The sequence below is a fragment of the Zonotrichia leucophrys genome, chromosome 1 (genome assembly GCF_028769735.1).
Source record: "Zonotrichia leucophrys gambelii isolate GWCS_2022_RI chromosome 1, RI_Zleu_2.0, whole genome shotgun sequence".
In the NCBI taxonomy this organism is placed as follows: Eukaryota; Metazoa; Chordata; class Aves; order Passeriformes; family Passerellidae; genus Zonotrichia; species Zonotrichia leucophrys.
The window spans coordinates 7,377,468-7,392,196 of record NC_088169.1 but is presented as its reverse complement, the minus strand read 5'-3'; positions in this window follow the sequence as shown (position 1 = coordinate 7,392,196).

The window sequence follows — 14,729 nt, the reverse complement described above, 5'->3', positions numbered from 1 at the left end:
ATATTAAAAATATTTAAAATATTTAAAAAAAATAAAGCCCTGAGAGGCTGAAGGCAGGCTCCATCCATGGAAAACCCCTCTTACAACAAACACACCGCAGCTCTGGATGCACCAAACCCTCTTCCCTTCAGAGGAGGGTGTTTCACTTCCCTGTGGAGTGCCCCCTAGTCATCCTGCAGGATTGAGTGAAACACAGATCTAAACTGGTTAATTAAAAAATAGGCAACATAGCTGGCCATTCACAAGCTGGATCTGTTCTGGCCAGCAGATGGACAGGGCTCTGTGTCGATTGTGTTTGAACTCTAAAGGCAAGTTGGTATTTGATGGATGATGTTATTAGCTAAATGTCTTATGTGGTATAAGATCAAAGAACAGATGGGAATTATGCCTTAAAATAGAATAATCTAAAAGGGGGATGGCTTTTAGATGAATAAGCATCATGGAAACAATAAAGGAGACTTTCTTGGGCTTGCTTTGCTGCACATCCAGGTTTGACTGGCGGGATAAACAAACAGCCCACTTAGGACCACAATTCTTGGGATGTCAGTTTTGCTGCACATTTCTCCCTTCATATTCAGTGTTTACATTGTTTTGCCTCTTGAGTCTACCTTGTGTTTCTCTCCAAAAGTGTCCCAGCTCTGTGTCTCCTTGCAGATGCCACTGAGGTCACCCAGAGTGGGTGACAGCAAAGCTCAGCAGCACTTTCAGCTCCCTGTAACCATAGGCTGGGACTGCTGCTCTGGCACAGCTCTCACCTTCAACAGAGAGAGCACACACAGAAACCTTCTTTAATTTACACCCTCCTTTAAAATGAAGGCTATTGGTCACTGTACTGCTGTGTTGTCTGTCTTTTCCACTGGCAAGAAAGTGATTTAAATACTCTGGTTGCTTTCACTAAGAACCTCCCATGTGCAAGACAAAGTAGCTTCTGGATGAAATCTTCCAGGAGACAATAGATATCCTACTCATAGTCCTCACTGAAAATGGTACCTCAGGGATTTTTTTCTGGCACCACTTAGGCTTCTTATCTTTATGTCATCTGCAGGTGAAAATACCCGTATTATTTATTTTTTGTTGGGTGCTAAGCATACTAAGCAATTATCAACAATTCCTCAAACAGTGGAATTTTAGAGATGTAGTGCTCAGCAGTTTGCTACCATGACAGAAATCCTTAGCACAGGAAAATCAGCAAAAGTGACTTGCAATTTTTTTATCTTCAGTTTCCAGACTCTGTTTGGCAGCCAGTGGAAGTTAATCAGCAATTAATTGACTGCACAGCCTGGTGACTTATAAACTGACACTCTCATTTGTGGCCTTCTGAATGAACTTGCACATGATCGCAAGCTCAAAAGCAGAAACATTTAATGTAGCCTCCCCCCAACTCAAGAATACTGTGGTCCATAACTTTTTCATAGCTGCTCATAAATCTTTAGCCTCTCTCAAAAGTTGAGCCTTAATCCCACCCATAAAACCAGACATTTTGAAGAAACAAATAAAAGCAGAAAGAACAGGAGCTCAGAGCTCAGTTTTCAAAGACCACTAGACATCTGAGATGACCCCAGATATCAGATAATATTTCCAGAAGATTTAAGGTATTCTGCTCCCATCAGTTCTGATCTGAGTTCCCTTCAAAAGAATCTTATCTCACTTAGAAGTATTGGCCTGAAAACTAAATTTAGGCTCTTCAGGAAGCAAATGTAGAGTTTCCACTCCAAATTACTTTCAGTACAGGCCCAATTTAGATTGACATCAATAGCAGTTTTTCTCTCTGTGAACATATTTGCTGATTCAGTTGAACTAAATATATGTAATTTTTTTTAATAGAAAATCAAGTGAGATAAATCCCTTTGTTGTAGTCTCAGGATGTAATTTTGGAGAGATGGAGATCCACTACTTCATGGAGTTCTACCAACCTCCCTAGTTCAGTTCCCATAAAGTGCATTGGAGACCTGCAACTCTATTCTTTATTCCACCACCACTATATGACCTACAAAACTCATGTTCCTCCTCAGAAAAGCATTTGACTACCATTGGCTGCAGTTCAATGGGACACAAATATTTGCCCTGTTGGCATCATCAAGCCCATGTTCCCTCTTCAAAGGAGCAGGATTTCACCTCTCCATCATGCATGTGTGTGAAATGCATTCAGACTTGTGCAGAAAACTCAATACTTCATTTTCATCTTAAGGATTTCCCAGTGCTGCAATTTTGACCTTCTGAGACAGCAGGTAACAGACCTCAAAATCATCAAACGTTCTGTCAGAACAGGCATTGCTTGGTATCTGTGCTCGTTGTGACTGGGAAAGGAGCACAAACACAAGGACAAACTTTAAATGTGGATACACACTCACACACAGTGACATAAACATTGCACCCTTTGCTGGAAGCAGTTGGAGGGAGTGGGATGCTCAGGAATGCAGTTCAGGGAAAGGCCATGCTTTGTTCCCTTATTGAATTGGTGAAGGAGGGTTTATATCTGGGGATTGTCCATCAGTATTCCTCTCATATTTGGGAATGTAGGAGGAACTGAAAGCATTGTAATGGCAATCTGCAGCAACAAAAAATGTAATACTTATATTATGAATTTACACTTTGTAAGAGGTCCTCAGAACTCTTAGAGGAAGCTTTTTTCTATCATTTTAATAATAAAAATAAATATTAGGCAAATAATATTCCCAGTAAATAAAACTACATAACCACTTACAGCAATGAAGGAGCAGGTGGCACAGAAATCTGTTTAGTCACTCAAAGCTTTTCATCTTTCTCCCCATGGTGCTCTATCTCAGATTTGTTATGCAAGGATATTTAAATACCTAAACACACATAATCTTCTGTAAACTAAATGGGTCTCTTCCATTTAGTTTGTATGTATTAATGAATGTGTGCTGTTAAGAAACAGTAAATGGAAATGTTTATTCAGTAATTTGCACAAATACTGTTATTACAGCAAGGCTCCTGTCATCTGGGGATAAGGCTACTATGGAGAAGTCTGTGAAAATTAAGCTAAATTATATGCTTATTAATTTTAAGACAGAAAGCATTTAGGCTGACATAAAAATGCAGCTGCAGGAGGACCAGAAGTTGGCATCCCCTGGTTCCTCCAGCAGGGAGAAGCATTGGCCAGGTAGGGTCAGAAATGTGCTGCCCTCAAGGCACAAATTACTGGGGACCATCAGCACACAAAGTCCCAGCCAGGCTGCCCTGCACTCACCAGGAGCCCTCTTGGACAATTTGTACAGGACAAGTGAAGAAACCTGGATGCCTACATATATTTTTCCCTGTGTCCCTCATGGTTATCCACTCACTCAGGTTTTCCCCTACATAACCATCAGCTCCTTGATCCTCCCATCTCTTGATAATGTGGATTGAAACTCTTTGCCCTTTGCTCACTCCCACAATTTTTTCAACAGCTTTTAAAGCCCCTACAAGACTGCTGGCTGAGCAAGGGGCAGCACACCATCATGGAATAGCAAACACATCCTGTGGCTTCTTGCCTCCTCAGGCTGCAAGCTGTGCTTTGGTTTCCCTCTGCAGGACAGCAACAGGATGCAACATTCCTGCCCAAGCACCACACATCCTCACATGTCCAAGAAATCTTCCAGAAACTTCATTTTCTCTGTGAGATCTCAGCCTTGCTGTTAAAATTGATTTAATTTGAGCAGCTGGATGAAAAGCTGAAAGGAGACACTAACATCAGGGCTGAGAGACAAAAAATAACTCAATTCTATGAGAAACTTTTAAATAAGAGAGTAAAAATATCTGTTCTACCTTCAGGCTGCTGAAAGGTGGAATGCCTTTTCCCTAGAAGAGATTGTTGTCACCTGTCACCCTGATTCTTGTCCCCATCCCCTTTGGAGTGCCTGGCTGCACCTCTCTGGTGTCCTTTGCCACTGCTTTATGCCTAATGAAGAAAGAGGAAAGCTGCTGAATTTCAACAATGTGGATCAACAGTTCTGCAGGCACTTGAGGGGTTTTCCCACCCTTCCTGAGGGCAGCTGCTCCTCTCTCTGTCAGTAGGAACCACAAACAGGCACTGCCTGAAGGGCTGCTCGTTTTGCTCTGATGGGAGGTGGAGCTCCCTTTGGAGGTATCTGTTTATCTCTATTAATAACAAAAGGAGCCAAGAGTCAGCTTGATTCAGTCACGCAGCTGTTGAACACCTTGGTTAGGAGAGATGAATTCCACCTTCAAGGTTTCAAATTATCTTGTAAGCATGTGCAGTAGATGCTTCACCTACCAGCCAACAATCCACAGTTGCACATAGGTCAGTGTTAAATATCACACATTTTGCCAAGGCTGCAGGGAAAGTTTTGCATCAAACACTGTGAGGTAATGACACCTGATGTGCAGTGAGCAATTTGCAGCACATGTCTTCCACCTGGCAGAGAGAGAAAGGAGCTCTTTGTGAAAACTTGTGATATGCCAGGTGTTTATCAGAGCACCAAAGAATGTGGAAGCTTGCATGTGGAAATTTCCCCAGAGTTTGTATCTCCATGTCCCCATGTGGGTGATGTGTGGTGCACCTTGGCCATCAACACTGATCTCTCTACCCCACTATCCCAAACCACAAACAATAACATTTCTGCTGATTCCTGCCCTCAGTGTTTCTCAAGAGTTTGTCAGAAAGTCCTAAACAGCACCCAGTGGCACCGCTGGAAGTTTTGCATTCATACAAACTGGGGGTCAAGGATTCTAAATGTGGTTTGAAGCAGCTTCCCTCAGCAAGGGTCAGATCCTGAGGGCTCCCTTGAGTCTTGCATGTCATTGAGCAGCTTCATTTCTAGGATGCTTTTTTACAAGATGGAGAAAACTCTCTGAGTGGAGAATATCTCCACTCAATTGAGAAAAGCATCATTGCCTTCCCCAGGATAAAGCTAAGTTAAGATTGTGGTTTGAACAACATTTCCATAATGACAAAAAAAAACTACCCATAAATTTGCTTGGAGCTGTAAAACTGACCTGGCAAGACACAGCTAGCTACTAACAATAGCAACCCTATTTTATTGCAGCCTCCTGCCAATACCCACACAATACTCTTTTCTTGCAGTAAAAATGCAATAAGCAAAGTGGAGAAGATGTTTTTTCTATGTTATGTACTATAAAAAAATTAAAGTGAGTTCATTTGTCTATGACTCAGGTTTGTGTGGCCACTCCCTGTGCAACACCTCATGCTTTAAAAGGAAGCACTTTATGAAATTCAGTCTCAGCTAGCCAGTTTGGGTTAAATCTGCAGGGCAACTCATCATATGGGAAGTTTCTGAGAAGAAATGCTATTTAGAGCAGGATATTGGTGATTCATAATTGACATTAACTCCAGTTACCCTCCAGTGTTCATGCTGTACTTCATGCAAAATTATTATAAGGAAAGAAAGGCCATTCCCTTGAGCAAGTTCAAGTTAATGTTTAGGAAACCATTTAAGTTATTATTAGGACAAAAGTCATTACAGTGGAATGGTCAGATGCTCAGATTGCTCCCCCAGCTGCAAACCTGTGCATTTCAATACCTCTTTGCAGGTAGCTCTTCAGACATTTGGTCATTTTGGTCAATTCAGAGCCAGAAACTAGTCCCTTTTTAGTGCTAATTGCACTGAAATCCATGCTGGTGTCCAGTTTCACACACACCAGTCCCTGTGATCCTGGAGGAACTCCTGGAGGAGGTGGGAGCAGAGCCACCAGGATGTGCCCACACGTGGGCGTGAGGAGCTGCCCTCAAGGCATCATTGGGCCCATGCTGGCAGATACCAAAATTATAGAATGAGGCAATTCTGCCCATGGAATGAGACAGCCCAGGGGCTGGATCCTCACTAATGAGAGCCAGCCATGCTCTGTGGCTTTTGCTGCAAGCTGTGACCTTGCACCAGGGCAAATCTGGTGCCTGGTCCTTGGCAGGTGGGAGCTCTGTCTCTTGGTGCCCACAGCAGAGGTGAAGCTCTCTGAAGTTCCTCAGGGTACTGACCTTGATTCAGTCTAAAAAGACATATGAACTCAATTATTCCTCCATAACATTAGCCTAGAATAAGGAATTAAATAGACCTTGCTATGGATTTTGGTGTGAGTAAAGCTTTGGCATCTTATGCAATTTTTATGATTTTGGTTTTTTCTGAATAGAAGCAGAAATATCTTTCTAACATAGAATATGCCTTAAACTGCAAGTGAAAATCAGAGGCAGACTTCAGGTAAAGAAAGAGATTAAAGACTCACAGAGTTATAAATTTAAGTACCTTTGAGCTTGGGAAAAGCACTTTAAACCACTGCCTCATTATTACCTTCAGAAAAGAGGGATTTGGTTTCCTCTCTACAAGGAGAGATGCTCTGCAGCCCCAGTGCTGTGTGTGATCAAGGACCCCAGAAGAAAAGCCAGTCACTCTCCACAGCTGGTCAAATTCCTGGAGCACAGAGAGGAAAGCCAAAGCATCCACCATCCTCCTTGAGCTGCTCCTTGGGCTGTGATCAGTGACACAACAGAAGGATTTTTTGGGGGGATAGCAAGAGCATCAGCATCCAGCCTCAGGAGCAAAACAAACTGAGGAAACATGGTTTGTGTGAGACCAGAGGTGCAAAAGGTCCTGGCAGGGCTGAAGCATGCTGGAGTTGAAAAGGATACCAGAAAAGGGTATAAACTGTGGTGTATAAACTGTGGTTTATAAACTCAGGTGTATAAATTCTGGTGTGCTGTGGGTGATTATGGTAAAGGCTGAGAGAGCTTGCAAGACAAAGGCCACAGAGGCAGGAGAAACCTCCATCATCGGTGGTTCCAAATAACCTTCAGTTCTGCTGGGAAAAGGAATCATTGCAGAAATGTGAGTCCTGTCCTTCATCTGAAAGCTAAAAAGATAAAAAAGATGTTATCAAACAGAGGCTGGAAACAGGAAAGTTTGCCCTCGCTTAGCAGAGCCAAAGCTGCAGCACAGCTTCAGGAGCTTCAGGAACACACCCCTGGCAAGAGCCTCTCTTGGAATTGCTGCCTGGGTTAGGACTTGGAGGCTGCTGCAAGAAGCAGAATTAACTCTGGAGCAAGGAACCAGGATTTCCCAGGCAAAGGAAGTCAACCAGAACAGGCTGAGGCTGATGCAAGGCTGCACAGAGACTGAAAAGAGCCCTGAAATTGGAGGCAATGCCCAGTCTGCTGCAGTGGAAGACGCTGAAAACCACATATTGTGTACATACCTTGGCAAACCACAGCTGAGCCCAGCATTTGGGAAAGGAGTAACAACAGATTCCCCTTCCTGGGAAAGAATCCACATGAACCTGTGGTGCACAGCATGGGAGAGGTGGATGGTGACAGCACCATTAGAGGCAAGGGGTTTATCCACAGGAGCCATGAAAAATGCTGTGGGGCCAGATAAAAGGACAACCAGCCCTTAGGCAAATGGCAATAATCAATTTTCAGCTGGACAGAGCTGCACAAGCTGATAAGGGTCTGACAGGGTTACGAGCACTGAGAGAAAAGCTGCAGGCAGCAGAAGGGAAGAGGAGAAAGGGCTCAGGACTGTTCCTCACTAAAGGAGATAAAGGCAAATGAAAGAGAGAGTTCACAATAATGTCAGAGATTTTTAAAATGTCACATCTTTGATCTCACCCCCAGAGTGAGCACACTGGGTCAGAACTGCAGAAATGGTTGGAGGATTCTTTAAACTGCAGGAGAGAACACAAAAACACCTCAATTTCCCCTTCTCCACAGGCCTAGCACCCCCAGCCCAGGGTCATGTTTGAAGCACACTGCTGTGAGAATCAGTGGCCCAGGGAGAAATTCAGCTCTGGAGACACTCCACATCCATTCACAGGAATAAATGTTGCTTCCTTGCTTCCTCCTCCTCCTACTTCTTCTTCTTCTTCTTCTTCTTCTTCTTCTTCTCCATTTTCTGCAGTGATGTTGGCACTTTGGGATTGATTTAGAGTAGAAGTGCACTGTTTAACATAGGTGATAGGTATTGGGAATAAAGTGTAAATATGTTATATGTCGTTTTTAGTGTAAAAAGACAACAGCACCTCAGGGGCGATCAGAGTGCCTGTGGCTGCCCTGCTGAGCAGACCTCCGCTGGACAGAAAGAAAATTTCATAGATAAGAATAAATAAACAACCTCAAGACCAAAAAGTGAAGACTCCAGACTCGTTCTTCAGTTGCATGGGCCAAAGCAGAGAATCCTGCACATCTCAGGGCAGCAATTAACAACAGCAACCTGAGAGGAAAGGAGCTTTCAAAAGGGCTTATAGGGTTAGGACAATGGGTGACGGCTTTAAACTAAAAGAGGGCAGGCTTAGATTATATATTAGGAGGAAATTCTTTGCTGTGAGAGTGGTAAGGCATTAGAATATGTTGCCCAAAGAAGATTGGATGCTTTATCCCCTCCCCAATTGTACCTCCCCTTGGCTGCACCAAGATTCTGGGTAGCTGCAGCTTCTGTAAGCCTTGGTTGAGGTCACAATCTTGTACCAGCCTGGAACATCTCTTTGGAGTGACTGCAGTGATGCTTTGGAACTGGACGGACTCCTCCAGTTAAGTTCACCCCCTCCATTTCAAAACGCCACTCTGCAAGTTTAAGCAGCCAGGCTTAACTTTTTTGCAAAACTGGAGGCCTAACATGAATTTCATCAGTGAGTCTCCTAAATTCACACCAGCACTAAATGTCCCCTTCCAGCCATACAGTGATAGAACCTCTTTTGGTATTTTCAATACTTATTGATCTAATAAATTCAATTAATAGGATGGTGCTATTGCATTGTTTCAGTGCTTAAAAGATAGTACTGTAGGATGCTGATTTCTCATGGCAATTTTGGGAAGGAATCATGGCTGTGCTCTGAGCTTCCTAAAATCTCGGGAGACTGGGAATTTGGTACCTGCATGTACCTCCAGTTTACTGCACTGTTGTTGAACACAGAAAAGGGATGGTAAGTCTGTAGGAATTATTTTTTCTTTTGTTTTTGATGCTCTCACCTAAAAAATGAGAGTTCTTCAAAATTAGTTGTTGAAACAGAGATGCACTCATAACCAACAAGACCAATATCATTTTAATGCCACAGAGCAGACCACGGTACAATGAAGGCTCTGGGAGCTGTGCACACAGTCAGTGCTCCTTGGTCCCTGCTGGCACAGCTGCAGCTCCTGTGTGCCAGAGCTGCCTTCCTCAGATCTGCCACCTGTGAGCAGCCACACAAACTCACCTTCCTGGAGCTTCTGAGGGGGAGTTAAGGCTGTAGGGTGACACTGTAGGTAGATCAAGCCCATTCAACCATGTGGGGTGCAAGGAGCTGTAATGCAGACAAGACACCAGCATCTCTGGAGCTGGGTCTTCTAAAGCGGCTCACAGGCAGGAGAAATCCCTGTCCTCCTTTCCTCATCCAAATCTCTCTCCTTTTGTTACTGAGGGTGAGTTGCACCTTCCAGATCCAGACTGCACCTTCCAGAGCAGTGAGAAGTCGTGGTGCCAAGCCCCTCAGAAGTGCTGAGGGCAGGAGCACTTTGCCACCATGGCAGGATACAGCACAAACACCAACCCTGGCCCTGCATCCTGCAAAGGCTCCAAACCCTGAGTCTGCTCCCAGGACCTGCCCTCCCTCGCCTGAGCTTGGCTGCTCCTCACCACCAGCATCCACTGCTGGTGAATGTGGGGCAGGATTTTGGCTGGGTGCAGCACAGCCACACTCAGGGCTCTGTGATTGATGCAGTAAGATGTGCTGTACCATGGCACAACTGTTTACTGAATTAAGAGAATCAAATAGTGAAGCCCAAACTAAATGGTTTTGCTTCCTCAGAGAAGAAATTCTCAAATAATTGAAATTGAGCCTTCTGATATAGAAATGCAATATCATGGTTTGATGACTTTGTTTTTCTAAGGATTTGGGTTGTGTTTTTTTCTGAGATTATTACATTTTCACAGAACATTTCATTTGCATTTATGCTGTGCTTTCCTGTAGAAAATGATGCCATTAGAAAACATAATTTATCTCTTCTGGAGTTTTGCAATAGTAAAATTTCAATTCAGATTGTGTGCAGTTGTAAATCAAGCACACTTATTTTAATGGCCTGATCTGCAGAGCTGGAGGCCAGCTCTACCCATCCCGTCTGTAATGAATTGATGAACATCCCTGTTCCCCCACAGCACTCTCAGACTGCTCATAACACTCAAGCACTGATGTCTCTATATGAGCAGTTTCTTTAATTACCATTGCCAATTCTGATTTTCCAGGTAAAGGCAGCCACCTTGCTCCAATGTTGGGATCATTTATCACCTGTCATGAAGGAGAGAGCCTCTTGGCATCCTCCTGTGCAGTAAGATATGCTTTGATCTCAAAGCATTCTATCTATGATGTAGTAAGACAAAGCACCACCTGCTATGAAGCTTGACAGACTATATAAAATATAATTTATGTACATTACCATCTTGTCTGACATAAAAGAATCACATAAGAGAACAAGAAGAAAAAAAAATGTTGTAACTGCAGTCACAGGCACAAATATCTTTAATTTATGACAGATTTAATAAAATAGGTTTTCTCCCAGATATACATGACTCTTTCCAGGAGCTGTGCAGTGACTTCATTTATGTGATCTTAAATGAAAAGAATGCCTGTAGTCAATACAATGCTACCAAATGAAAAATAAAAAGATCCAGAAGATCTAGAAGAAAGCTGTCTGGTCAGTCTCATGTGTACAGAGGACCAGAAATCTAAAGACGAGCTAAACCCACCAGTCAATATGTAATTAATTTTCAGATCTTCAGGTGTTAGAACTCCATTAGCAGCAATATCCCAGCACCCTCCCTGATGCACAGGGATGAGCAGGAACATTGCCAGGAAAGATGAGTTCCAGTTCCACTAATGGACATCACAATCACACCCAGGTCCCTCAGATGATCCAGAGGTGCCATCCAATTCCAAAGGGAAACCACAATCCTTCTGTTCATTAGCAGATTCCAGGTGGGCAGGGGCCACCTTTTGAAATGGGCCGAGGAAAAGGAAGTGTTTGCTGCCAGAGGAATCTGGTGGAATGGTTTTGGGGGCTGTGGTGTCAGGATGGGGCAGTCCCAGCAGCCTTTTGCAGTCCCTGCACTGGGAGGGTCCAGGCACATCCCCTCAAGGCACCAGGATCCTGCACTTCCATTCCTTTATAGACATGGCATGTTTGTGGGGCACTGTCTTTCAGGCAGACCAAAGAGGTACTACTGCAATTAATGCAATGTTCACTCCTCATTTAGATTCAAGTACAGTGCCAGAAACTGGTAGCAAGGGTTACTCAACCTTGCAAAGTCGAGTTTTTTTCTTGTTTGCTTTCCAAGTGAAAAATATCTTTCAGTCGGGTTTTTGATGGGGAAAACCAACACATCTATCTGCTCTTCCACATTTTTTATTCCCTCAGTAGTAAACATCTGTCTTAATGCAAGAACTTCAAAGAAAGCCAAAGTGATTTTTTCATGTTATAAATTTGCCCAGACACTAAACTTGTTTAAATGTCATCTTCCATTTTCTGTTATGTCCTTATAAATAAGATTATCCTGCTACTGTTCTGCAAATTTGTTTACAGGAAAAAAAAATCCAAGTCCCATTTCTTGCTTGGATGCTAAAGTTTGAAGTTTGTTCTTAAAACTTCCTGGAACCAGAACAAAAATGGTTCAAATTGTCCCTTGGTTGGAAAGAGAAGTGTTTGGGAAAAGAGCAGGGAGATACTAAGAGCAAACAAGGCTAAATAATAGTCTTGTACTTACTGCATTTCTAATTTTCGAGTGTCCAACCTACAGCTGCTACTGCCAGCCAAGCCTGACGTTTCTACATTTTCTTTTGACATTTGAAGATTAAGTAAATCATGTTTATGTGTGATAGTACCAGCACACACTTGACTCCAGTCTCTCCCCACCTCTGCAGAACCTGCCACCAAGGGGATGCCATGGAAACAGCATCAGGTGGAGATGGCCAGGAGCACACACCCATGCAGGAGACCACCACAGCTAATTAATCTCCTGATTAAAGGGAGCATTGACAAAATCTCCAGCTCTTCCCTTCGGTGCTGAACAGTTTCTATAGATCTGTGTTCATGTGCAAATCTACCCGATAGGCATGTGCTTGTTATCTCTAGATTTGTGTTTAGTTACCTCTTCAGTTTTTAGCGAGGGTACAATTAAGGATACCAGTTCTTGGCTGCTGTTTGTTTTATAAAGTAAACAAGAAGCAATTGACTGTATGTATCGAGTCTGCAGTGCTTTACTGAGGTCTGATTAGAAAACCACGAAAATCTCCTCAAAGGCACTCCACTTTCTAAAGGTTTCTCAAAGGTATCTGAGACTGCCTTGCAGAAGCAGAGTATTGAGCTTGCCTTTATTGTCATTTACTGCTGATCCTGCCTCACATGGCTACAAGTTCATTTCAGCAACTTTTGCTGATGGTGAGAACAGACTCGAGTTCTTTTTCCTGAGGATTCCCATTCTGTATGGAGAATGAAAACAGCTGAGTTAGACATAGATGAAGAGAGGAAGGAAGGAAGTGGCGGAAGGAAGTGGCGGAAGGAAGTGGTGGAAGTGGCGGAAGGGAGGGAGGGAGGGAGGGGGGGAAGGGGAGGAGAAGGGGAGGAAGGAGAGGAGGGAGGAAGGAGGAAGGAAGAGGAGGAAGGGAGAAGGAAGGAGAGAAGGAGGAGGAAGGAAGAAGGAAGGAGGAAGGGAAGGAAGGAGGAGGAAGGAAGGAAGGAAGGAAGGAAGGAAGGAAGGAAGGAAGGAAGGAAGGAAGAAGGAAGGAAGGAAGGAAGGAAGGAAGAGGAAGGAAGGAAGAAGGAAGGAAGGAAGAGAAGGAAGGAAGGAAGGAAGGAAGGAAGGAAGGAAGAGGAAGGAAGGAAGGAAGGAAGGAAGGAAGGAAGGAAGGAAGAAGGAAAGGAAGGAAGGAAGAAGGAAGGAAGGAAGGAAGGAAGGAAGGAAGAGAAGGAAGGAAGGAAGGAAGGAAAGAAGGAAGGAAGGGAAGAAGAAAGAAAGAAAGAAAGAAAGAAAGAAAGAAAGAAAGAAAGAAAGAAAGAAAGAAAGAAAGAAAGAAAGAAAGAAAGAAAGAAAGAAAAGAAAGAAAGAAAAGAAGAAGAAAAATGCAGAAAAGAAAGTGCAAACTGTTTTATAACCTTGATTTAACACCCAGTCTGAGCCAGACCTGTTATACAGAATATGTTTCCTTGGGGGTTTATAATGCAACTACTACAGAGAAACCAGCATGAGCTATTCAGCAGCCTAGTAAAAGAATGAATAGCTCACAATGACAGGAGAGTCAAGCTGTTGCTGTCTGGAATGTGAGACTGTAAAATGTGAGATGATAAAATATCGTGATCCAGACTGAAAATCAATATATTTGTTAAAGTTGCCAGCAAAGGAACATGGACTGTTGGAAAACAGTCAGTGCATTCCATACAGTTGCTACCAGAATTCTTTGGATAAGGCAAGAAGTTGCAAGTTTAAAGTAAAAATAAATTAAAGGGTTATTAAATCAATCCAAGGCATTCAAAAATAGAAAATTTAATGGGAAACGAGTAGTGAAAATCCAGAGTGGAGGGCTGAACAAAGGCAACTGCAGCACTGATATTTCAAAAACAACAAGTCCATTATCCTTACATGGAGGGGTTTTCAGAAGGTTCTTTGCTGTAAGGCAATGCCCTTGCAATATTTAAAGGGATTTGCTGTTAGAAACTCTTGGATTAGGAAATTTTACATGCACCAAGTGAGATATCAAAGAGAGAGCCAGCCAGCCTGCCTGGTTATTCACTGGAGTTGGTGCAGGTAACTAATAGCAGTGAAGTATCCCCAGTCAGGTAAGAACTTAAACAAATGTTTAGACTGTGCATATTGCTCATATTGCTCAAGTGTTTATTTAAGCAATTTAATACACCCAGGCCACACTAATGAAATTCAGCTGCTATTCATCCCACCACACAAGTGTCCTCCATAGCCTAGATATGAAAGCAAATAAGATAAAAGGAAAGGTGAAATAAGAAAAGAGGTGCTACTTACCTGAGCTATGCAATTTGTCTTTTTGTTTTTAATGGAGCCATTTGTAACCAATCCTTAGCATGGTTTGTATTAAGTCTGGATCACAAATGCCATGCAGCTGTTTACATCTGGCTCACAGGTGTGTGGCTGGTGTTTGCCAGGGGCAGATGGATGCCTCAGAGGAACTTGTCAGTGCAGAGACAGACATGAGGAAAGGGTGAGGGTCCTTACTGCTCCCTCTACCTGTGCTCCCCCCTATTACTCCTCCTGTTATGAAATACAAGTCTGTTTGCATGGAAATACTGATTGGAAAAAGCTCCAGATTATCCTCTGAAGTAGTGAAAAGTGTAGTAGTGAACACATGAAGAAGTACAGGGCAAGTTGACTAGAAAAAAACAATATTGTTCGGCAATCCAGGTAAAGCTTCCAGCAGCAGGAACTCAGGGTACAGCTGTGCTGGGATTACAGCTGTGCTGTACCTTGGCTGTGCTGGGATGGCAGAATCCATTGTCCTGACTGTGTCCTGCCCCAGGGGACAGAAATTGGTGCATTAGATTAAAAATCTGTCAAGTGCTCCCAGATATCTGGCACTGTGGTTTATACACACACCAAGGATCCCTCCACATGGGCATTAAAAACCCCTGAATGATGCAGAGCTCAGTGCTCCTGCTCCCCACAGACTGAGGGGCCAGCCCTGGTTCTGAAAACCCATTCACCATCATCTGCTCAGAAACCCAGGGCAGGGTCTGACAGAGGGCAAACCTGGAGGCTGAGGGGAGA